Genomic DNA, 25,419 nt, shown 5'->3' with positions numbered 1-25,419 from the left:
GGCAGCCTAAATGGCCACCCACATTAGTTCTTCATTCCCAGCCAATAATCAGAGAAATTCACCTCAGGAGATGGGGGGATTGTTCCTATTAAAAAACACCCACCATTTAAACAAAAAACAAAAAAACAAAAACAACCACCATTGAAGCTCAGCTTTAATAGTCTCTCTGTAGGGTACTGAACAAAGAAAAAGCTTTTTCAAGCTTCTGATGTTCTGCCATTGTCCTAAAAGCTAATTTTAATGATGTCTTTGAGTGAAAAAGGATTGCATTTAGATGCTGAATATAGGTTATACAATTCATATGTGAGACTCTTTTACCTTTCATTGCTGGTGAGTCATTTTTCTCTTGTGGAGAAAAATTTTGTTATGCCACTCTGATTTTATGTTATACATCTATGCTCTAAAACGGTCCATAAACAACACAACTAGCAGTTGTCATTCTGTCAACCAATTTCAGAGTCCTTATCTTTGCAGAATATCTATTAATATACTCTAAAGCCATGGAAAATAGAGGGCAATGTGCCTAACTGACATATATTTGAGGTGTGAAACTCCTGTCCGTAAACACTCGTTTTTTAAGGCTTGGGGAGCTCTTGGAAATTAATGATTAATGATTTAAAAAAAAAAACATATTGAAACAATTTTTCTTCTGAATTTTGTAAGGAGATACATTGATCCTAAGTATTTGAAATTTAAGTTGGTCAATCGGTTGATGGTCTTTTGGACTAAGGAAAAGGTCCTTTAAAGTCTCCTGCAAATGTGTATATCTTGCATAGTATAATATTTTGGATATGATGTCATGGTCAGATAAGTAGGGACCCCCAACAGATTGGGGATTTGAGATGATTGAGTTTTCTTGAATGTGATATGTTGAGAAATATTTAAATGCTTAATGTCCCAAGTGCAACGTAGATAAAAATGAAACAGTAAACATCATAGGGAATCAAAAATAGATTTTATTCTGTTTTTGTAACTTTCCTATATTTCATTTCTCCTCTAAAATGAGTTGACATGCCAATTTAAGTGGTATTTCGATGTAATTTCCAGTAAAGCTTTTCAGAATTTAAACACTGAATATATATTTCTTCTGCCAACCTTTTTCTCCTTTGATTTTTAACCCAATTTAACCAAAGACAATAGTCCTAATTGAATTATGAGGAATTTTTTCTGAGAATGTGCAGCTATTGTCTACCAGACTGCTCTGTGACGATCTTGACCATTATGTTTAGAACAATCAAGAGGCTAAGCTAATTAGAAATATATGTGGGTCATTTAACTGTGTGGGCAAACTGGAGAGTGTGAGACCACCCAAGGTGAAGTGCACAACAGTTTGGGGAACAAAAAGTTAATGAATTCCATCTATTTCTTAAAGGCACAAATGTTAATGGTCCTAAGAGAAAAAAAGATGTATTTTCTGGGAAATTCAGGACATTTCATCTTGAGAGTGTACAGTTGAGTTTGAGAAGATGGAGCAACTGCCATCATTGAGATTGTGCTCTCATTATGCCTCATAATGCCTCATTATTGGTTTGGGAGTTTGTATGATTGACAGCTGCTGCCAGGGGGCACTGGCAGTCTTACATAACCCTCTTGTCATTTTCCCCAGCCAACTGGCTTATCTGGACTCTTGGTAGTGCTCAAGGGCCACTGAGGATGATGATGATGGCATTTATTAAGCACTTACTATGTGCAAAGCACTGTTCTAAGCACTGGGATGGCATAGAGTAAGTAGGAAAAGGGGCAGAATTGGAGAATGAGGAGAGAGAGTGAAGGAAGAGGGAATAGAAAATCCTAAAAATCTCTGTGTCCATAAACGGGGGAGACAGATGGAATTTCTGTTGCATTCATAGCTATTTCCAACGTTTGATGGGGTCTAAGGCAGGAGAATGTAAATGTGATGGGGAAAATAGTTTGGGTTTTTTTATACCCTGAGCATTTCTGGGGATCATAGTCACAATAACACTGACCAGGAAATAGGTTGATTTTCCAGAACTGCATGTCCCAGAAACACTTGGGACAGTGAAATCAACTGCTCCATATAATGCTGCTTGGCTGGGGCTTTAAAATGCAGAAACTGCACTAACAGCATGAATGCTGATAGCAGGTCTGTGGCCTCCCTTTCTGGCTTCATATCTCCAACAACCTTGATTTGGTATGCATAACTTAAGGACTGCTAATGTTAGATGGCTCTTAGCATCAGGCTTACCCCAAGTAAATTTATTTCAGAAAGTGCAGTTTCATCTGAAAATCTCTCTTCCCAAAACAATCACACTTTGTAGAGGGGTGGTCACTGACTACAGAAGACACCCCAATTGTGGAATTCCAATTTCATGTTCATTCACTCAAACATATTCATATATTCATTCATTCAGTTGTATTTATTGAGAGCTTACTGTGTGCAGAGCACTATACACAGCACTTGGGAAGTACAAGTCAGCAACATATAGAGATGGTCCCTACCCAACAATGGATGAGATGCCTAGAAAATTCTGAAGTAAAAAATTTCACCTCCAGATCCAGAAACTCGTACATCTTGAGTGGCTCATGATTTACAAGCATGGCTTGTGTTGTTGGAAGAGAGAAAAAGGTGTGTTGTTGTTATCGTTGTTGTTTTGCCTCTAGCCAGAATTCACCCAGTCACTGGCCCCAACCCAAAACCCAAAGAACAACTCTGACTAAAATGGGCATCCAAGTCAAACAACAAAATGGTGAGCGTACAACTCAAAGATATGTGGGTATAACACTGTGTTTAGTGAGAAGCCTTTGCTAGCCATCTTGTTTTCTTTGTCCACGGTTTCTTCTTCATGACCCAGGCTTGAGTGGGTTACCAGAAGCGAGTTGTTTGATGCCTCTATGCAATTTCTTTTGAAGTGGCTTTTCAAATGATGCCTTATCTATTTGTCTGGGAGAAAATTCAAGTGAATTTAGGTGTTTGTCCTGTAAAGTAATTTGGATTCAGCATTAATTCACTGAGATTCTGCAATTTCTGATTAATTGACAAGTGGAGGTCGACAGGTGTTTTTCATGTACTGCTCTGGGATTTTCTAGTCCTCTAATATATACATATATATGTATATGTATATGTGTGTGTGTGTGTGTGTGTGTGTGTGTGTATGGGGGAAGTTCTGTATATGCAGGAAGCAATGGCAAATTGTTGACTATTTCATTAAAGTCCCAGGAAGCTGAAAGTAGCCCAATATTCTACTCCTTGCAGATTTTCTACCCCCAAAATTACATTTTTATATGCCTTAACTTTTTCAGCTCCCAAGGCTAAGCCCATTTAATTTTGTAAAATCACTAAAGTGAGTGGATTTCTCTCTTTGCAATTTGAATGACATATTGATGTTTTAGGGGATGCATTTTCACCCTGGGGGTTCTGCTCAGAAATGCCACTTCTAAAGACCTTGTTAGCTTCAGCTTCTCTGAAATGACTCAGACATAGATTCAAACTCAGCAGGCTCAACTAGCTGAAATAGTTGAGAATTAGTGAAAACCTACCATTTACCCTGAGCAATGAGCGGGGCACATATTATAGTCATAGTGCAAATTATTTCATGTGATATGAAAATAAAGTATTGATAAAAACCAATCAAAAAATCAATTTCATTCAAAGAAATATGAATTAAATATCCCATTTTCAAGAACAGAAGATATTAAGGGAATATTTGGTGCGAGTGACTTGTCAATTTTTCTGAAATTTTGAAGTACTTTGGTTGGTGTGGAAGGAAAGTGTCCTAAAAAGGAAGGTGCCGCAAATTCAATTTAGCTCATGAGGAATAGACTAACTTGCCAGAGACCTATAAACAATAGAAGTATAAGGAGGAAAACTTAACTTCAGTTTACTTGCATGGATGTGTTCTTGGATGTGTTCTGCATTTATTGTTCATGATATAGGAAAGGGAATATCACGTTGGGTCATTAGGTCATGCTTGAAAATTAAAACAAAGAGGTAGAGCGGCATAGGTTGAGGGCTGTGAGTCTGTATCATTGAGAATGGAAAATTGCTGAAAGTTGTTGTGGGCTGGTATATTTTTTTTCTAACATTTTCCAGATTGGGTTATATGTTTATTCTGCTGACTATGTCAAACTTAGATTTAGAGACAAAAGAACATTAGAAATGCCATGTTCGGTCCGACTGATTGTCCATGTAGCCCTGATTCTGCCTCTGACGGTGACTGCAAAAGGGCCTTTGAAGAGTAGGGTGATCCCTTGCCCACCTCATAGCTCTCCCCATAATCAGGGATGAACATTCTAACTTTTTCTTCTGCAGTCCTCTCTTTCTTGAGCCTTCCAATCCTTCATGAACCTATTATTTTTCTCTACACAACTTCCTTGATGAGAAATTCCATATGGTCACCCCCCAACCATATGAAGAACCTCCTCACTGTGCTTCGTTCTCACCTGTCCCACCGTCGACCCCTGGCCTAGAATGCCCTCCCTCCACACATCCGCCAAGCTAGCTCTCTTCCTCCCTTCAAAGCCCTACTGAGAGCTCACCTCCTCCAAGAGGCCTTCCCAGACTGAGCCCCCTTTTTCCTCTCCTCCTCCCCATCCCCTCTGCCCTACCTCATTCCCCTCCACTACAGCACTTGTATATATATTTGTGCAGATTTATTACTCTATTTTACTTGTACATATTTACTATTCTATTTATTTTGTTAATGATATGCATTTAGCTTTAATTCTATTTGTTCTGACGACTTTGACACCTGTCTATATGTTTTGTTTTGTTGTCTGTCTCCCCCTTCTAGACTGTGAGCCTGTTGTTGGGTAGGGACCGTCTTTATATGTTGCCAACTTGTACTTCCCAAGTGCTTAGTACAGTGCTCTGCACACAGTAAGCACTCAATAAATACAATTGAATGAATGAATATGAAGAAATGTTTCCTTTGGTTTGATTTGAACCTATCGCTTGCAAACTTCAGTACGTATCCCCTAGTTCTGTTGTGGTGAGACTCAGTAAACAATTCTGTGATCATTCAGGCCTCATCCATGATGATTTTGTGGATTGTGACTTTTCTCCCCCTTCATCTTTCCAGACCGAAGGTGTTTCTATTGCTCCAATCCTCAAGTCATTTGTAAATGAGATGCCTCCATGTATGTAGCCCAGGGTATATTTACAGCATGCTCTCGGAAAACCACCTGTGGTTCATCCAGGTTTGACTCTCCTACTGCCTGGCTCAGGCACACTACCTCAGCAAGCAGCTGAGCCAGAGGCTTCAGCCTTCACCATGAGAGTCATAGGATTGAGCAGGGTTTACTGATAATAATAATTGTGGTATTTGTTAAGCACTTACTGTACTAAGTGCTGAGGTGGATGCAAGCATATCGGGTTGGACATGGTCCCTGTCCCACGTGGGGCTCACAGTCTTAATCCCCATTTTCCAGATGAACACAGAGAAGTGAAGTGACTTGTCCAAGGTCACAAAGTAGACAGGTGGCAGAGCTGGGATATGAACCCATGACCTTCTCACTCCCAGGCCCGTGCTCTATCCACTATGCCATACTAGTCTACATGGTGAGCAGGGCTTGGGATCAACACTATAGCTCTCCTCCTGGGATCACAAGTTCTTTGATTTGGATATACCATAAACATGTGCATATGTATGTGTATGTATACATATACATATGTAATAGATATAAACATTAACATTTCCTGGTGGCTGAAAAGGAAAAAATAACAGGGGGGAATTTAGTTTGACCAGGCAGCTGGGAACAGCTAGATGATAGGATGTTAGTTTGTTCCCGCGTTTTCAACATCTTCATAACATTCGTGAAGCACTCTAATTTTTCAAGTGTAATCAGGTGTATGAAGCTGATTAGGCCCATGCACCTTTAGCTGCAGTGTTTCCAAATTGCTTCTGATTATAATTCAATTCAGGGTGTTGATTGTAATCTATAGAGACAGTCGTGGCTAGGAGCTGCTGAACAATTCATCTCTTTCTTTCACTATTGTATCCGCAGTTCTGAATATAAAAGGAACTCATGCTTACAGACTATAAACTTGAACTTTTGAGAACTAGACATGAGATATATTTCCTGGAGGGCCCACACCTCTCCTACACATGATTCTGCAATCGCCTGTTGATCTGAATGGTCAGGCCACAAAAGAAGAAAAATCTAATTTGCTTGGGATTTTTTTTTCCCCTGAGAGTGGGCTTGTCATTTGCTGTCTGTAAGTTATAGCATAACTCCCTTTGGAGAATTGTCTGCTGTTAATATTTGCCACCTGATGATGTTTATGATATGTTTTGTAATTTCCAGGAGTAAAGTGCTACAGTGGTAGTAACAACATTTATTGGGTAGCCACTTTCATTCATTCAGTCTTAATAATAATAATGATGGTATTTGTTAAGTGCATACTCTGTGTTAGGCACTGTTCTAAGCGCTGGGGTGGATGCAAGCAAATTAGGATGGATATAGTCTCTGTCCCATGTGGAGCTCACAGTTTCAATTCCTCATTTTGCAGATGAGGTAACTGAGGCCCAGAGAAGTGAAGTAACTTACCCAAGGTCACACAGCAGGCAGGTGGCAGAGCTGGGATTAGAACCGACTTGTGTTGCCGACTTGTACTTCCCAAGCGCTTAGTACAATGCTCTGCACCCAGTAAGCGCTCAATAAATATGATTGAATGAATGATTGAATGAATGAACCCATGAATTTCTGACTTCCAGGCCCGTGCTCTATCCCCTACATCATATTTATTGAGCGCTTACTGTGTGCAGAGCAGTGTACTAAGTGCTTGGGAGAGCATGGCACAACAATAAACAGACACAATCCCTGCCCACAACAAGCTTACAGTCAGTGCACCGTCCTAAGGTCTTGGGAAGTACAGAATCATGAAGTGACACCTTCCCTGCCCACAAAGAGCTTACACTCTTTAAAGAAGCAGCTTGGCTCAGTGGATAGAGCCCGGGCTTTGGAGTCATAGGTCATGGGTTCAGATCCCGGCTCTGCCAGTTGTCAGCTGTGTAACTTTGGGCAAGTCACTTAACTTCTCTGTGCCTCAGTTACCTCATCTGTAAAATGGGGATTAAGACTGTGAGCCCCCTGTGGGACAGCCTGATCACCTTTAACCTCCCCAGCACTTAGAACAGTGCTTTGCACATAGTAAGCTCTTAATAAATGCCATTATTATTATTATAACATGGGAGGTAAACATTAAAATATTTACAACCCTGTCAAAGTAGAGTGGACATATATGAAGAAGTGATGAGAGAATAATAATAATAATTCTGGTGCTTGTTAAGTGCTTACTAAATCCCAAGCACTGTACTAAGCTCTGGGATAGACCCAAGATAATCAGATTGAACACAGTCTCTGTCCCACATGAGGTTCACAGTCTAAGTAGGAGGGAGAGGATTTATTGAATCCCCATTATACAGATGAGGGAACAGAGGCATAAAGAAGTTAAGTGACTTGCCTAAGGTCACACAGCAGATAGGTGACAGAGCTGGGATTAGTACCCAGATCCTCTGACTGTTAGGCCTGTGTTCTTTCTCTTGGATCATGCTGCTTCTCAGTAAGTAAATAAGCATAAATAAGTTTATAAGTGCTATCAAATGACTATGTTTTTGCCCATGCCCAGATCACCTCTTTCATCATCAATGTATTTTATTTGAGCTCTTGCTGTGTTCAGGGCTCTGAAAGTGTAAGCCTCTCCAGGCCGAGGAGCTTAGAACTTCATTAACTCTTTCAGGCCACTGGAAAGACATGCCTTGTGTGGCAATCAAACACTAACGGTCTTCTGGGAAGTAACTTTTTTTTAAGTGGTATTCGTTAAGCACATACTCTGTGCCAGGGAGTGTTCTAAGCACTGGGGTAGAGACAAAGTAATCAGGTTGGACACAATCCCTGTCCCATGTAGGGCTCAAAGTCTTAATCCCCATTTTACAGATGAGGTAACTGAGGTACGGAGAAGTGAAGTGACTTGCCCAAGGTCACACAGCCAACAAGTGGCAGAGTTGGGATTAGAACCCAAGTCCTTCTAACTCCCAGGCCTGTGTGCTACCCATGAGGCCATGGCCAGGTGAGCAGGTGGTACCCCAGACCACTCACACCACATCCTGGGAGGCAGAGCTGAACACAGGCTGGACCCCACTAGCTTAAGCCATCAGAGAAAAAAAAAGCCCAATCAGGTTGCACAAGAAACCCCATTTTCTACAGCTCCATGTCCCCTCCTTCCCTCTCCCACTTTCCACCCCCACACCTGGCAGTTTCATGACAGCTGAGTGGCTTTGCACATATGCAGAGTTATTCAAATAGACCACTGGAACCACAAGGCTCCATAGCCCACTGAGAGAAGAACCTCCCAGTAAAAACACCTTGCGTGCATGTGCACGATCATTCCCAAACATGTACAGGGGCCCATTTTGGTCCAGACACACTTCCAGTTGGGCTTGATTTTCAGATTCAGTGACCCCAACCAGTACTGGGGGGTAACACCCCACCTAAACTGGGGCCAGTAGGGTCAGGCTGACCCCAGATTTCCAGCTCGTGCAGGGCTTTAATATTCATTCATTCAATCATATTGAGTACTTACTGTGTGCAAAGCACTGTACTAAGCACTTGGAAAGTACAATTCAGCAACAGAGACAATACCTGTATGGCAACACAGTCCCTAATTCACACTGAAATCAAACGTGGTAGTGCCCTAAGATTATCAGGTCACAGCAAGGAAGTCCCCAAGTCACATCAGTCTAAGGTGGCACATAATTGGTAACCAGTGCCTCAGAGACTTTAGAGTTAATGTGCCTGTGTAAGCAGCTGACACTGTTAGATAGTACAGGGCTAAACTTGGACATCTGACTTATTTTTACTGCCACATAAACTTTTTCATTGCTTTTGTTGCCAGGGAATGCAAACATAAACAGTAAATTACTCCATGTGCTGTTTGTGTACATAAATGCAAGCATATAAGAAGACTGGCTAACTTTACTTTCCTGAAGATATTCCAAAATGCCTTCTTCTGAACCATCTCTGCGTAATCCTGCATCCTCCGATTTAGACTGTGAGCCCCCATGTGTAACTGTGTGCCCAACCTGTTGTATCTTCCCTAGTACTTAGAACAGTGCTTGACACATAGTATGTGCTTAACAAATACCATCATTAATTAATTAATTAGGATAGCCTCAGACAGCTAAGTGTCCACAAAATTCACAAAGAAAAAGGACTTATAAATTGGTGACTCATGAACCGGATGAACTTTCTGTAAAATGGGGATTAAGACTGTGAGCTCTAGGTGGGACCCAATTATCTTGTATCTACCCCAGTGCTGAGTACAGTGACTGGCAAGCCCGTTGTGGGTAGGGACCATCTCTATATGTTGCCAACTTGTACTTCCCAAGTGCTTAGTACAGTGCTCTGCACACAGTAAGTGCTCAATAAATACGATTGAATGAATGAATGAATATAGATAGTAAGCGCTTAACAAATGCCACAATTATTATTGATAGCCTTTTGGTCAGGCGGAGAGTATCATTCAACCAGATATTTAGGATTGAATCCATTTTCTCTGTAGCTTTTCAATTCACTTTTAAAATGCTCATAAAGGAAAGGATTTCATGAGGACATGCAGTTTCATGCTTTTAACTTGAGGAGATAATCTCACAGTGAGGAAACCTTGTTAATCTCATGAAGGAAACAAGCTGTAATTCCTTGAGCATATGTATTCTGAGTGCTCCCTCATAAAATGAAAACCAGCTCTGTGACTACTGGGGGTTTATACCAAGGCTGCTTAATCCAGGGTGCAGGAGTGCCACTGGGAATCCAAACTGGATGAGCGTGCTTTGGTAGCTGGGACATTTTAGGATCCTTTGTCAGGGAAGCAGGACACTTGTCATTTCTGATTCCATCTTCGTGCTCATTCATGGTTTCACAAAAGAGAGACTTCATCATGTATAAATTATTTATTTCTATTTAGACCGTAAACTCATTATGGGCAGGTAATATGTCTGCCAACTCTGTTGTATCGTACTCTCCCAAGCGCTTAGTACTGTACTCTGCACATAGTAAAGGCTCAAAAAATGCCAGTGATGATGATGATGATGATGATGATGATGATGATGATACCGGCATCATCCAAATCAGATTGACTCTTTGGTGGTTATCTGGAAACGAAGTTCCTGACAGGGTGGGGAGAGATGAGAATAAGGCACAGTGAGTAGTTTAGGTTCAGAGAAACAAAGAGTGATAGAGAAGAGTGGATAAGGGGAGAAACAGACTGACAGAGTGCAAGCTAAGTGCTTTAAAGCTAATGGTCTCCTTAATGCCAAGAGGAATGTACAGCCATTGGAGTTTTTGAGGCGTGGGGAACGGGTACAGAAAGACATTCTAGAAAAAGGATCCAGACAGCAGAGAAAATCAGTCAATCAATCAAGTATAGACTGGAGACAGAGACCAAAGGCAGGAAGATCAGCAAGGAGTCCGACGCGGTAGTCGAGCAGGGTTTTGACTGATTTCTGGACCAATGTGATGGCCGTTTGTGTGGGTAAGAAGTGATGGATTTTGGAAATGTTATGGAGGAAGAATTGACAGGAAGACCGAAGCAGAGACTGCAGGAGAAGAGAGAGGCTTCTTGGACAAAAAGGGAGGTAGAGAAAGGACATGTATAGAAAGGAAGCAGAAATGGGGCAGAAAGGAAAAAAAGCATAAAAGAAATAAAAACAAAATGTAATCAAAAGCTAAGACCAGACTAGAAGCTCCAGGCAATATAGTTGCACAAGTCCTGGCACCAGGAGGAGAAGCTTATCTCAGGACTAGTACAAAATGCTTTTAGGGGATTCCACGACAGGGTGGCACATTTTGTGCTATGGCATGTTATTCAGGTGACATCCCTCAAGGTAATATTACAATCACTCACTTTTTTGATGGCTAAAGAGTGATTTGTCTCAAAGTTTGAATTGTTAGGTCACCGATCTTCCAAGCAGGGGGTGTCGCAGGGGAAGAGGGAGGTGAGCCTTTCTGTGGAAACTCAGAAAGAAGGAACCCAGATTGACTGTGGGACCGTGTGTGGTTTCCTCTGAAACCAAAGCGTGTGTGGCTGCTGCCGGGGCTCTCTTGGCTAATCGTAGAATGCTGCTGCTCCTGCCACTCCTAGGGCTGCAGGAGAGGAGGGGAGGGGAGAGGAGGGAGTGGGAGAGCTGCTGTTTTGTGTTTGTTTTCTTTTCATTTAAAAATAAAAGATAAATTCCCTGGAACTGTGGCTTCCCGATCTGTGGATATGACTGGCAGGGGGAGGCGGCTGTGGGCATTCTTTTCATTTAAAAATAAATTCAAAAATGAATCCTCTGGTACTGGTGAGCACAGCTGATACCCCTCCCACTCCCTGTCCCCTTGCTCTGCACCAGGGGCAGTGAGGCAGGGGATGGGCAAGAATACTGATTTTGATTTTTCAGAAACGTCTTTCCATCTCTCAGTCTCTGTGTCCCACTATGATTTCACTGTTACCCGGGAACGGGGCCGAGGCCAGGGGGAAGGGGAGATTGGTTGCAGGAACCCATCAGAAGCGGCTCATAATTGTGCTGAAAATTAACCCCTTAAACTGTGTGAAGGAAGATCAGATAGAGGCTCCCAGTGATGGCCGTAATCCAATCAGACATCACTTAGGCAGTTCACATTTGTACCGTGTACTCCTTTTGAAGAGCTAGGTTCCCAGTACTCATAATACTGATTTTTCCTGGAAGACAACTGATTAGCCAGCCATTAACAGTCCTTCTTTGATAAGGTAAAAACCTTGCCCTCTGAAATCAAAATTGAAATGTAGTCATCCTTTACTGACTAATATTTAACCCCGAACCAGAAAAATACCATTAACATTTTTCTGTCTCAAATCGTTCAAGGCTCTTCACCTTGGACAAACCAGAAATTCTCTTTATAATATCAGCTTTTGTAAATTCCCCAGAATAAGAAAAATGCTGCATTTCATGCAGATGATCACTGCCCCTTTAGCAAGTGTGTTTGAACCAAAAATTTGAGGCTCTTATGTTACACTTCATACCTAAACTCTGAAGACACTACGGGAGAAGAAATCTTGTCATTTGGAAATCCAAAAAAAAAAACTAATACTCTGGCTGAGGGGAGGTGGGGCAACTGGGGTTGTGTTCCATAGAATCACATTTCCCATATGCTTATTAGGATTTTGATCCTACCAGGAAGAAGCTTCTCTGAGGAGAGTAAACTGCTTACCTGTCTGAGGGGAATTAAAATCCAGAGGGATTCAGGAGCACTGTTTAATAAATGAATTAGCTATAATGCCTCGACTCCTACTCTGGTGCCCTGGAATAATTCAGGCACATCCCAGTGTACTTTCCATAAGAACACATAATATAAATATAGGATCTCAGGAATCTGGCTTTTTCAGTTTCCTTGAATCCATTGCTACATGCAGAATCTGACCAGTGTATGCCCCCTCCTCCTTAAAAACTGGCCTCAGCAGCTCTACACTCATCCCTGGTGAATCCAAGTAAATGCCTCGGCTCATTTGCTTTCCTATTCAATTGTTTGTTTTTTTTTGTCTTGCTTACAAAACCAGTTCCTTCTATTTACATTTGCAGAAAAAAAAATCAGTACTTTTCGGGGGCTGTATGCCAGGTGCTATGCAAAACACAGTAAACAGATGCAGTCCCAGCTGTCTGGGATAGCATTCCAAAATACCAAGATTTTGTGAGGGTTAGTTTTATATTTAATTTTTTTTTCATTTACGTGAAATAGGTTGTTCCTCTTCTTTGCATACTTTTTCCTTCCCTTTGAGCCGATTAAAGGCTTTAGGAAAATGTGAAATATGCACACTTGTAAAAATAAACCTTTCTCTAGTTATACCAATGGTTAAAGTAAAACCCATAAGTGTTCACTTCCTTGTCATTCCCCAAGCCCCTAGTAAAGTGTGCTATAGTGTGTGTTGTGTGTGTAATTATACAAAGGATTTCAGATGACACCACTACAGTGAAGTTTATTTATGGGTATAAGTATAGTGGAGTCCTTGCACACAGTGGGGGCTCATTTAATTCTGTTAATGATGATCATGGTTGGATCTGATTCTCTTTCAGAAAATTATCTAGTAGCTAAAGATTATCATAGTTCATAAGAAGAAAATAGTATCCTTGAGGTCCGATTTTTCTTTGGAAAAATAATGGCATTCCCAAGTGTAATTTTACATTTTACTTCCAACCCAGTGCTTTTTCTGATTTTCATTACTTCTGCATGGTTTCACAACAGTATGATGTTCACACTTAACCTAACCTTTGCGATTTGGCCTTTGGTTTAGCTGGCTGCATCGTCTGAGTGGACTTGCCACTGACCTACCGATTAGCATTGATAAATTCATGAACATACATTAGCTCCTCCTTGAGGCCAGTGAATAGAAAAATCAATTTTGGGATAAATGATGTTTAAATACCAGGGCACAGAACCAAACTTTTGATTTCTTTCAAATGCACATTAAATTCTGAAAAAGGTTATTACATTATCCTTTGGTTTTTCAATTAGAGTTCAAGGAAAAAGATAAACTGTAAAGTGGTTCTCCTGTTGTTGGATTGTAGTTAAGTGAGGTACCTTATGCCAAATTCTGCTGATGATTATGTACGTGCAGTATGCGTGGTAGTTGAGATAGTTTCATTAGGACACCATTTACAAACGTTAACTTGGCACATATCCTTTTAACTGCCAAGTGAGCTACTCACTGTGTACAGTTGTTTTGACTCCTCCAAGTTTGAGATAATGAGAAGCTATAAAATATGTAATTATGCCCTGTAAAATTATGCTGTAATAACTTTAGCTGGACCAAATTTTTGATGCCTCTCCAATATAAAGACATCAGCTTTCTATGTATAAGCTTTGGAGTTGGGGATAGTGGATAAGATGAGGTTTCTAATAGAAACTTATTACCAGGGCCAGACAAGTTTGGAAAGACCAAGCAGACTTTTTACAATGGCAGGCCGGGAGTGGGGTTTAAAGGGGGCAGGGTATGGTTATGCTCAAGAAACCAGAATTTCAAATCAATCTTTGGCTTCCCTCTAGCCCTATCATAATCACCATAAGCTTTTCCTTAGAGGAGCCATAAATACTTGAGGCTACGGGATATATGCCTCAGCTCCTGCTGAGTCTAGGAGCTTGGAGGACTAGGTAGTCACCAATACAGCCACCACCACTGGCACCAAGACCTTGGGGTCAAGGTGACTATTGCATCGGCCTCCTGACTATCAGTCTCCTAACTGACTTTCCTGCCTACAGTCCCTCCCCTCTCGGGTCCCTACTGGATCATTTTTCTAAAGCAATGTTCTGTAAACATCTTCTCAATCATCAGAAACCTCCAATGTTTTCCCATTCCTCATCTTATCGAGCAGAAGCTCCTCACCATCAACTTGAAGACACTCAGTGAGCTCTCGCTCTCTCCTACTTACCCACTCTGTTTTTTCTCACTGTACTCCAGCTACACATGTACCCATCAAACCAGACTACGCACTGTGCCTCAGTCCCATCTGTCTTGCTTCTGACATAAAAATAATAATAATAATGGTGTTATTTGTTAAATGCTTAATATGCATCAAACACTGTACTAAGCCCTGGGGTAGTTATAAAATAATCATGTCGGACACAGTCCCTGTCCCATATGTGGCTCTCAGTCTAAGTAGGAGAGAGAACAAATATTTAATCCCCAATTTATAGGTGAGGAAACTGAGGCACAGAGAAGTTAATGACTCATCCATGGTCACATAACAGACAGGTGGCAGAGATGAAACTAGAACCCAGGTCTTCTGATTCTGTGCTCTTTCCACTAGGCCACGCTGCTTCTCTGCTTCACCGGATAAGCTACTGAAAAATGTAGTTATCTATATACTACTTGAGTTGCAAAGTGGCTTCAGACCAAATTGTAGCACAGCAGATACGATCTTTGCAGCATGTCAGGAAAAGTGCAAGGAACAAAACCAAGGCTGTTATTCAGGATTTTTTTGCAGATCTACAAAAGCATTATAAAAGGAGGTCACTTTAAAGTTCAAAAAAAAACAACAAATATTGATTTTTTTTAAGGATAAGCATACTTGCAGCTCTCTCCAAATAGGAACATGCATTAATTATTTGAACTGCTTTTATGGCCTCTTCTTGCCTGTCCAGTTCTTAAGAGATGTGCAATCCTGTATTATTATTATTATATTATTATTATTATTAAGAAGAAGAAGAAGAATTGTTAAGCAGTCATTATGTGCCAAGCACTGTATTAAGCTCTAGGATATGTGCAAGATAGTCAGGTCAGACTCAGTCCCTGTCCTAAGTGGCACTAACAGTGTAAGGGGAAGGGTGAACAGGTATCGAATCCCCATTTTACAGATGAGTAAACTGAGGCACAGAGAAGTTCATTCACTTGCTCAAAGTCACATGGCAGGCAAATGACAGGGCCGGGATTAGAACCCAAAATCAGGGATTCCAAGAGTCTTTGAAAAGCCAGTCCAACAGCTGCCAGACCAGAAGATAATCTGGGTTACCCAGAATGTTGTTGATCTGGTTTAATTTGGATTTTAGACAAAGTCAGAGGAAAGGGAGGAGAGGGGAAGTCACCTAGGATCCCGTACCCCTTGATGCCTAACAGTGGCAAAAGGAGATCCAGAGTCCCGTCACACCAGGCTTCAGGCTGCCAGGTTTCCAGGGACCATCACAGTCTATGCAGGCTTCTTGCCAAGAAGCAAGCAGTGGCTGGAGCAGGTGGGAATGGGGAGGAATGGAGGCTGCAGGGCACTGCTGACCGCTTTGGAGATCTCCCACCTCTCTCAACCCCAAGGCCGGATTGACTCTTGGGAGAGACCCTGGAGACAGAATGGAGCATTTTCTTGGTGGGGCAGCGTGGCCCACTCCCCCTGCTCCAAAGCATGTGTGTCACACTGGGACATTGAGATGTCCACCATGTTGTGATGGTCCCCCAAGCCCCACAGCAATGTGCATCTGGCTCTGGTCTTGAGTTGCACGTCTAGTCAAGCTCGGGTGACCCCACCTTGAAAGGATCCCGGGAGACAAGATCAGCTCCACAGCTGAGAATTGAGAAGTAGCGTGGCCTAGTGGATAGAGCACAGGTCTGGGAGTCAGAAGGACCTGGGTTCTAATCCTAGCTCCACCACTTGTCTGCTGTGTGACCCTGGGCAAATCATTTAACTTCTCTGTGCCTTGGTTACCTCATCTGTAAAATGGGGATGAAGACTTTGAGCCCCTCGGGGGACATGGACTTTGTCCAACCCAATTTGCTTGTATCCACCCCGGTGCTTAATACAGAGCCTGGCACATAGTAAGTGCTTAACAACTACCACAGTTATTTTTATTGTGATTACCATTATTATCACCATCGTCATCATTATCATTATTATTATCTGATTTGGGGGAATAGGGCCAGGTTTGCTCTTAGGTAGACCCAGAGACCCAGTTTACTCTGGGACTTTTAGAGTTGTAGTGGACCCACACCACAGTAACTCAGAAAGCCCTGGCTTTTAGAAGGTCAACTAGTCCTTTTTCTCTCCCCAAACTATTGTTTTCTTAAGCCCAACCTCTCTTCTCCTCATCATATGCATTACAGCCAGGAGAAATTTGTGGGTTACCCTCAATAACTGACTTAATTGCTAAGTGGCCTTTCAGTGACCCCAGATAACTGTCCACCCCTGCTTTAAAACAATCCCAGCACAAACTCCAAATGTTTTCCGGGAACAGTCACCAAAATAAATTTATGTTGCAGTGTGCAGCTCATCCCATTAGCAGATCATCGGCTGCTTCCCATAAGAGGACACTCTGTAGGTCTGCAGTGGTAGTAGTAACATATGTTGAGAGCCCATTTGTTGCAGTGTACTATACTAGACACTTAGGCAGTATAGAATACAGAAGTGATACGGTCTATGCCCAAGGTTTCTGTTTCATTCAGCAAGCTTCTCAGTTTTACAGATATTTTCAGGTGGATGATAACCACATAGCCAAGAACCGTGTCCCTTAATTCAAATAGGCATTGAAAAAAGTCGGGATGGTATCTCCTTCTGCCCACCTGGAAATCAGAGATGGCATGTTTGACTTAGTGCTTACATAATAATAATAATTGTGGTATTTCTTAAGCGCTTACTGTGTGCCAGTCACTTTACTAAGTGCTGCAGTGGATACAAGCAAATTGGATTAGACATAGTCCCTGTCCCATGTGGGGCTCACAGTCTCAATCCCCATTTTATTTTACTGATGAAGTAACTGAGACACAGGGAAGTGAAGTGACTTGCCCAAGGTCGCACTACATACAAGTGGTGTAGGGAATAGCCTGGGACATTTCAGTTTAAAAAGGGGCACAATAGCACCTCATTGTTACAGTGCACAGAGAACATAAAGGCAGATTTCAAATTAAATGGTGTTGGATTTTTTTTTCAACAAATAATAGAGGGAAATAGTTACTTTGAATTATGTGCAGTTTTTTAAAAAATCAAATGCTTCTCAGTTTAATGTCATTGTTCTGTATTTATATAATAATAGTAGGATTTAATGTGTCTGTATTTGTATTTCAAACATTTCAGTGCAGAGGAAAAATAAATTGCTGATTAGTAGCTTTGACTCTTTTATAGAGCCAGTGGTTCCCTAGTGCAGCCACTAACAAAATGATTAAATAATCTAAATAATGTCTTCATTGAAAAGTGTATTTTTAATTTATGATATTGTTTTCATTTGGCTATAAATGTTCCAACTTTAAACCATTTGTCATTATTTATTTGAGAATCCCTGAGAGCAGCTATTCTGTGACAACAACTTGTCATTCAGGATTAGTCAAATTTTCTCTTTTACTCCCAGTTCTCCTATAATGTCAGGCTTGCATTTTGATGAAATCTCACATGAAGGAAAAGTCATGCTGTAATACTTACTTGTCTCCATTTAGTTTTTTCTTATCACATGATCCTAGTGTAGGAACTGGTGTTGAGATCTCTGATCGCTCTTGAATCCTAGTCCCTTAATAATCAATCAATCATATTTATTGAGCGCTTACTCTGTGCAAAGCATTGTACTAAGTGCTCGGGTGAGTACAATGTAACACAGTTGGTAGACATGTTCCCTGCCCACAAGGAATTTACAATCTAGAGGGGGAGGCAGACGTTAAAGTGAATTACTAATATGTACATAAGTGCCGTGGGGCTGAGGGTGGTGAATAAGGGGTACAGATCAGATCAAATGCATAGGTGATGCAGAAGAGAGGGAGTGTGGAAAATGAGGGCTTATTTGGGGAAGGCTTCTTGAAGGAGATGTGATTTTAAGAAGACTTGGAAGGTGGGAAGAGTGATGATCTGTCAGATATGAAGGGAGAGAGTGTTCCAGGCCAGAAGTAGGACATGGGCAAAGGGTTGGCAGCGAGATAGATGAGATCGAGGTAAAGCGAGTAGATTGGCATTAGAAAAGTGAAAGTGAGCATGCTGGGATGTAGTGGGAAATCAGCAAGGTAAGACAGGAAGGAGCAAAGTAATTGAATACTTTAAAGCCAATGGTAAGGAGTTTCTGTTTGATGCGGAGATGGATGGGCAACCACCCTTCCCCTTCTCTCCTTCTACAGCCCAGCCCGTACCCTCTGCTCCTCTGCCACTAATCTCCTCACCATGCCTCGTTCTCACCTGTCCTGCCATCGACCCCCAGCCCACGTCCTCCCCCGGGCCTGGAATGCCCTCCCTCTGCCCATCCGCCAAGCTAGCTCTCTTCCTCCCTTCAAGGCCCTACTGAGAGCTCATCTCCTCCAGGAGGCCTTCCCAGACTGAGCCCCTTCCTTCCTCTCCCCCTCTTTCCCCTCTCCATCCCCCCCATTTTACCTCCTTTCCTTCCCCACAGCGCCTGTATATATGTATATATGTTTGTACATATTTATTACTCTATTTATTTATTTATTTTACTTGTACCTATCTATTCTATTTATTTTATTTTGTTAGTATGTTTGGTTTTGTTCTCTAAACACCATGCCAACCTCGTTCACTTCAAGTTTATCCTTTCCTGCCTTAACTCAGCCCTCTCTTCTGCCAGACAAAACTATTTCTCCTCCCTTATTGACACCCATGCCCATCACCCCCGCCAGCTCTTCCGTACATTCAACTCCCTTCTCAGGCCCCCGGTTCCTCCCCCTCCTCCTTCCCTCACCCCCAACGATCTGGCCTCCTACTTCATTAACAAAATTAAATCCATCAGGTCCGACCTCCCCAAAGTCTCTTCCCCCCTTTCTCCAACCCCCCGGCTCTCAACACTCTCTGCTACTCTCCCATCCTTCCCAGCGGTATCCTCAGAGGAACTCTCCTCCCTCCTCTCAAGTGCTACTCCGGCCACCTGTGCTTCTGACCCCATTCCCTCTCATCTTATGAAATCTCTCGCTCCATCCCTTCTCCCCTCCTTAACTTCCATCTTCAACCGCTCACTCTCCACTGGTTCCTTCCCCTCTGCCTTCAAACATGCCCATGTCTCTCCCATCCTAAAAAAACCCTCTCTTGACCCCACCTCACCTTCTAGTTATCGTCCCATATCCCTCCTACCATTCCTTTCCAAACTCCTTGAACGAGTTGTCTACACGCGCTGCCTAGAATTCCTCAACAACAACTCTCTCCTCGACCCCCTCCAGTCTGGCTTCCGTCCCCTTCATTCCACGGAAACTGCGCTCTCAAAGATCACCAATGACCTCCTGCTTGCCAAATCCAACGGCTCATACTCTGTCCTAATCCTCCTCGACCTCTCAGCTGCCTTTGACACTGTGGACCACCCCCTTCTCCTCCACACGTTATCTGACCTTGGCTTCACAGACTCCGTCCTCTCCTGGTTCTCCTCTTATCTCTCCGGTCGTTCTTTCTCAGTCTCTTTTGCAGGCTCCTCCTCCCCCTCCCATCCTCTTATGGTGGGGGTTCCCCAAGGTTCAGTGCTTGGTCCCCTTCTGTTCTCAATATACACTCACTCCCTTGGTGACCTCATTCGCTCCCACGGCTTCAACTATCATCTCTACGCTGATGACACCCAGATCTACATCTCTGCCCCTGCTCTCTCCCCCTCCCTCCAGGCTCGCATCTCCTCCTGCCTTCAGGACATCTCCATCTGGATGTCCGCCCGCCACCTAAAGCTCAACATGTCGAAGACTGAGCGCCTTATCTTCCCTCCCAAACCTTGTCCTCTCCCTGACTTTCCCATCTCTGTTGACGGCACTACCATCCTTCCCGTCTCACAAGCCCGCAACCTTGGTGTCATCCTCGACTCCGCTCTCTCATTCACCCCTCACATCCAAGCCGTCACCAAAACCTGCCGGTCTCAGCTCCGCAACATTGCCAAGATCCGCCCTTTCCTCTCCATCCAAACCGCTACCCTGCTCATTCAAGCTCTCATCCTATCCCGTCTGGACTACTGCACTAGCCTTCTCTCTGATCTCCCATCCTCGTGTCTCTCTCCACTTCAATCCATACTTCATGCTGCTGCCCGGATTATCTTTGTCCAGAAACGCTCTGGACATATTACTCCCCTCCTCAAAAACCTCCAATGGCTACCGATCAATCTGCGCATCAGGCAGAAACTCCTCACCCTGGGCTTCAAGGCTGTCCATCACCTCGCCCCCTCCTACCTCACCTCCCTTCTCTCCTTCTACTGCCCAGCCCGCACCCTCCGCTCCTCCACCACTAATCTCCTCACTGTACCTCGCTCTCGCCTGTCCCGCCATCGACCCCCGGCCCACGTCATCCCCCGGGCCTGGAATGCCCTCCCTCTGCCCATCCGCCAAGCTAGCTCTCTTCCTCCCTTCAAGGCCCTGCTGAGAGCTCACCTCCTCCAGGAGGCCTTCCCAGACTGAGCCCCTTCTTTCCTCTCCCCCTCGTCCCCCTCTCCATCCCCCCGTCTTACCTCCTTCCCTTCCCCACAGCACCTGTATATATGTATATATGGTTGTACATATTTATTACTCTATTTATTTATTTATTTATTTATTTTACTTGTACATTTCTATCCTACTTATTTTATTTTGTTGGTATGTTTGGTTCTGTTCTCTGTCTCCCCCTTTTAGACTGTGAGCCCACTGTTGGGTAGGGACTGTCTCTATGTGATGCCAATTTGTACTTCCCAAGCGCTTAGTACAGTGCTCTGCACATAGTAAGCGCTCAATAAATACGATTGATTGATTGATTGATTGATTGATTCTCTGTCTCCCCCTTCTAGACTGTGAGCCCACTGTTGGGTAGGGACTGTCTCTATATGTTGCCAGCTTGTACTTCCCAAGCACTTAGTACAGTGCTCTGCATCATCATCATCATCAATCGTATTTATTGAGCACTTACTATGTGCAGAGCACTGTACTAAGTGCTTGGGAAGTACAAATTGGCAACATATAGAGACAGTCCCTACCCAACAGTGGGCTCACAGTCTAAAAGGGGGAGACAGAGAACAAAACCAAACATACTAACAAAATAAAATAAATAGAATAGATATGTACAAATAAATAAATAAATAAATAGAGTAATAAATATGTACAAACATATATACATATATACAGGTGCTGTGGGGAAGGGAAGGAGGTAAGATGGGGAGATGGAGAGGGGGACGAGGGGGAGAGGAAGGGGCTCAGTCTGGGAAACTCCTTACCATTGGCTTTAAAGTATTCAATTACTTTGCTCCTTCCTGCACACAGACTGCTCCTTACTCTGCACACAGTAAGTGCTCAATAAATACGATTGATTGATTGATTGATTGATTGGAGGTTCTTGAAGAGTGGGGAGACATGGCCTGAATGTTATTTTTAGAAAAATAATCCAGGCAGCAGAGTGAAGTGTAGATTGGAGTCGGGGGAGACAGGAGGTAGGGGGGTCAGCAAGGAGGCTGATGCAGTAGCCAAGTTGGGATAGGAAACTGTGATGTTGGGCAAGTCACTCAACTTCTTTGTGCTTCAGTTCTGTCATCTGCAAAAGGGGGGGGTTCGATACCTGTTCTTCCTCCTTAGACATGTGAGCCCCATGTGGGACCTGATGATCTTGTTATCTACCCAGTGCTTAGTACAGTGCTTGGTACATAGTGAGCATTTAACAAATGCCATTATTATTATTATTCAAAGCCCTCCCTTCAAAGCTCTACTGAGAGCTCACCTCCTCCAGGAAGTTTTCCCAGATTGAGCCCCCTTTTTTCTCTCCTCCTCCCCTCTCCATCCCTCCCCCCCCCCCCCACCCTACAGCACTGGTATATATTTGTACATATTTAGTACTCCATTTATTTTACTTGTACATATTTACTACTCTTATTTTATTAATGATGTGTATATAGCTATAATTCTATTTATTCTGATGGTTTTGACACCTGTCTACATGTTTTGTTTTGTTGTCTGTCTCCCCCTTCTAGACTGTGAGCCCGTTGTTGAGTAGGGACCGTCTCTATATGTTGCCAACTTGTACTTCCAAAGCACTTAGTACAGTGCTCTGCACACAGTAAGCACTCAATAAATACAAATGAATGAATGAATGAATGAATGAATGAATGAAAAATGCTTAGATCAGCATTGCAGCAGTTTGGATGGAAAGGAATGAGCAGATTTTAGTGATGTGAAGGTAGTACCGAGAGGATTTGGTGACAGATGGAATATGTGGATTGAATGATTGAGATAAGTCAAGGATAATGCCAAGGTTATGGGCTTGTGAGGCAGGAAGGATGGTGGTGATACTCTAGTGAAGGAAAAATCAGGGGGAGTGCAGGGTTTGGGTGGGAAGAAGATAAATTCTGTTTTAGGCATGTTAAATTTGAGGTGTCGGCAAGACATCCAAGTAGAAATGTCCTGAAGAAAGGAGGAAATACGAGACTGTAGAGAAGGAGAAAGATTGGAGCTGAAGTTGTAGAATAATTTGGGAATCATCCACATAGAGATGGTAGTTGAAGCCATGGGGGCGAATGAGTTCTCCAAGGGAGTGGGAGTGGATGGAGAATAGAAGAGGACCCAGAACTGAGCCTTGAAGAACTCCCACTGTTAGAGGGTGGGAGGCAGAGGAGGATCCTGTGAAAGAGACTAGCCCCGCCTTGGACTTAAGTGGGAAAACACTGGGCAGCCCAACACAGATTTCTCAGTCCTGTCCTTCTGCCCATTCAACAGGAGAGAGCAGATCTAAAATCCTGAGGGAGTGTAAAGGATGTAGAGCTCCTTGTGGGCAGGAAACGTGTCTGCCAATTCTGTTACATTTTGCTCTCCCAAGTGCTTAGTACAGTGCTCTGCACACAGTAAATGCTCAATAAATATGATTGATTGATAGATTGATTTAGGTGTGGTTGAAGGTAGAATCTCATGTTGGTTTAGAGGGAATCTTCCTTGTGCAGTTCAGAATAGCAGACGGGCTTATTCATTACATATCTGGTATTTTGAGACCAGGCCAAATGTCCTAGATACTTAGGTACATACTTGATTGGTAGCCAGACTTATTTTCTTTCCAATTTACAGACAAAAAGTCATCATGGCACTGCAGCACTCCCTGACCAGAGTTTTTGCAGAGTAACAGAAGGGCTGAACACCGTGTTTACCAAGGAAAAGTGCTCATTAGTGCAGCTAAGCACAGAATTACTTTTCAGGACATAGTATAAACCTTTTTTCAGGTGTGTTAATTGATGGGTAAGGATTATAATTTAATTGAAAACTAACTATAGCTTTCACTGGCAATGAAGGTTTTAAAAGTGTGTATTAGTGCCTCTGCAGTGCTGTGCACCATAAATGCCATGGCTTGTCTAGCTGGGACGGGGAGGGGGCGAGGGGAGAGAGAGAAGAACACAGAGGAAGCAGTATGGCCTAGGAGATAGAGCACGGGCCTGGGAGTCAGAAGGACCTAATCCCGGCTCTGCCACTTGTCTTCTGTGTGGGTCTCTGCAATTACTGTGATTGTGAGTAGCCAATGCAAGTATCTAAACCTCTAGACACCTTTCACATTTTCTCAGTATGTCTGCCTTGCCTGTTTTTTTCAGTTGTGAGTTTCTTAAGGGTTGTGGACCCTATTGAAATCAGTGTCCTTGTATTCTTTCCAGCACACAGTACTACACTTTGCATATTGCGAGCACTTAATAAATGTCACTCTCCATTGATTATTCCTCAAAATATCATCCTAGGCTTACTGGCAGGTTGTTTTTTTTATTATTTCGTCTTTGTATCGTCAGCTTTGGAAGCAGACACATTAGCGGGGTTAGGAATCTGGAGGGCGTGGATGGCTCCCTCGATCCCATGAGCTGCTGCCTTGCCCCTTCTCTTGCTGGGGCTAAGGAGGAAGAGGAAAATACCACCATCAAATTCAGTGTGCCACTGAGCCTGCAAGTGCCTTTAAAATGAGGGTTTTCGTAAGAAGCAGCATGGCCTTGTGGAAAGAGCATGGACCTCGGAGTCTGAGGACCTGGTTTCTAATCCCGGCTCTGCCAAATGCGCGCTCCGTGACCGCGAGCAAGTCACTTAACTTCTCTATGCCTCAGTTCTCCTGCTCTCCCTCCTATTTAGACTGTGAGCCCCATGCGGGATAGGAACTGTGTCCAACCAAATTCACTTGTATCTACCTCAGCGCTCAGAACAGTGTTTGACACATAGTAAACACTTAACACTATAAAAAAGCCTCGCAGTTGTTCTATAGAGGAGAATTATGCACAAAGTAATAGCCTTTAACCCTAGCCAGGTTGGACTCTATTTGATTGACTCCTTCAGCCGAAGACTTCGTTAGCTCTATTGGGGGGCATTTCTTTGAGGGCTTTGTGTGCGATATTTTCCCCCAGTAGGTCTCCTGCCTTTACCAATCCTTATTCCATCTGTGAGGTCAAATTGACTCCTTTTATCCTTTTTTTAGTTAGAAACAAGCAACCAGGACCATTTTTTAAATCTAAAAACCCTTTTTGTGGTTTTAGGTGTGATCACAGAGGACCTTGGTTGAACTTAAGGGTTTTTTTTCCTCATCTCTACCAAATGGAACAATTTAGTGGTCTCTTCAAGAACTGGTATTGTGAAATGTGATGTATTGCTAAAGCTGCCATTTAAAGGCAGAGTAGTTGATTGAAAAATAGTGAAGGAGTTAGATAGTGAAGCTTTAAAAAGTGCTGAAAAGAACAGGGCCACAAAGGAGACATGGATACAGTCAAATTCTTGGATTCATGAAAGTAAGTTCTGAAGAATTGTGCAATTTCCTGAAACCTCATGCACATATGAAAATAGCAGTTTATTTGCCCTGAGCAGTTAAATCCGAAAACCCAACCTGCTCTCAAAGTCAAGGGGAAGATAATCCTCTGGAAAGTAAGTCCCAATATAATTAGAGAAGCATGTTTTCTTTGACTTAAGAGAAATGGGATTTTCCACAAATTATCCCCCGTAATTAGATCCACAAGCTATCCTTCTTATCCTAAGGAAATATGGTGGTAGTCAAAGGTGATAGCTTCTCCCTCCACCCCTTTGGCTGTAGGAAATTTTTTTTTAATTGTTTTTCGGAA

At 42.8% G+C, this 25,419-nt stretch overlaps 1 protein-coding gene across 7 annotated transcripts in view; it reads left to right on the top strand.

The window, feature by feature from the left end:
* The window catches only part of PIP5K1B (phosphatidylinositol-4-phosphate 5-kinase type 1 beta), a 353,976-nt gene that overhangs the window by 293,885 nt on the left and 34,672 nt on the right, over positions 1-25,419 (top strand). The gene's annotated exons all lie outside the window — the stretch shown is intronic.

Source organism: Tachyglossus aculeatus, chromosome X4 (genome assembly GCF_015852505.1).
Source record: "Tachyglossus aculeatus isolate mTacAcu1 chromosome X4, mTacAcu1.pri, whole genome shotgun sequence".
In the NCBI taxonomy this organism is placed as follows: domain Eukaryota; kingdom Metazoa; phylum Chordata; class Mammalia; order Monotremata; family Tachyglossidae; genus Tachyglossus; species Tachyglossus aculeatus.
The sequence above is the reverse complement of the archived record's forward strand: the minus strand, read 5'-3'. Positions and strand labels throughout refer to the sequence as shown.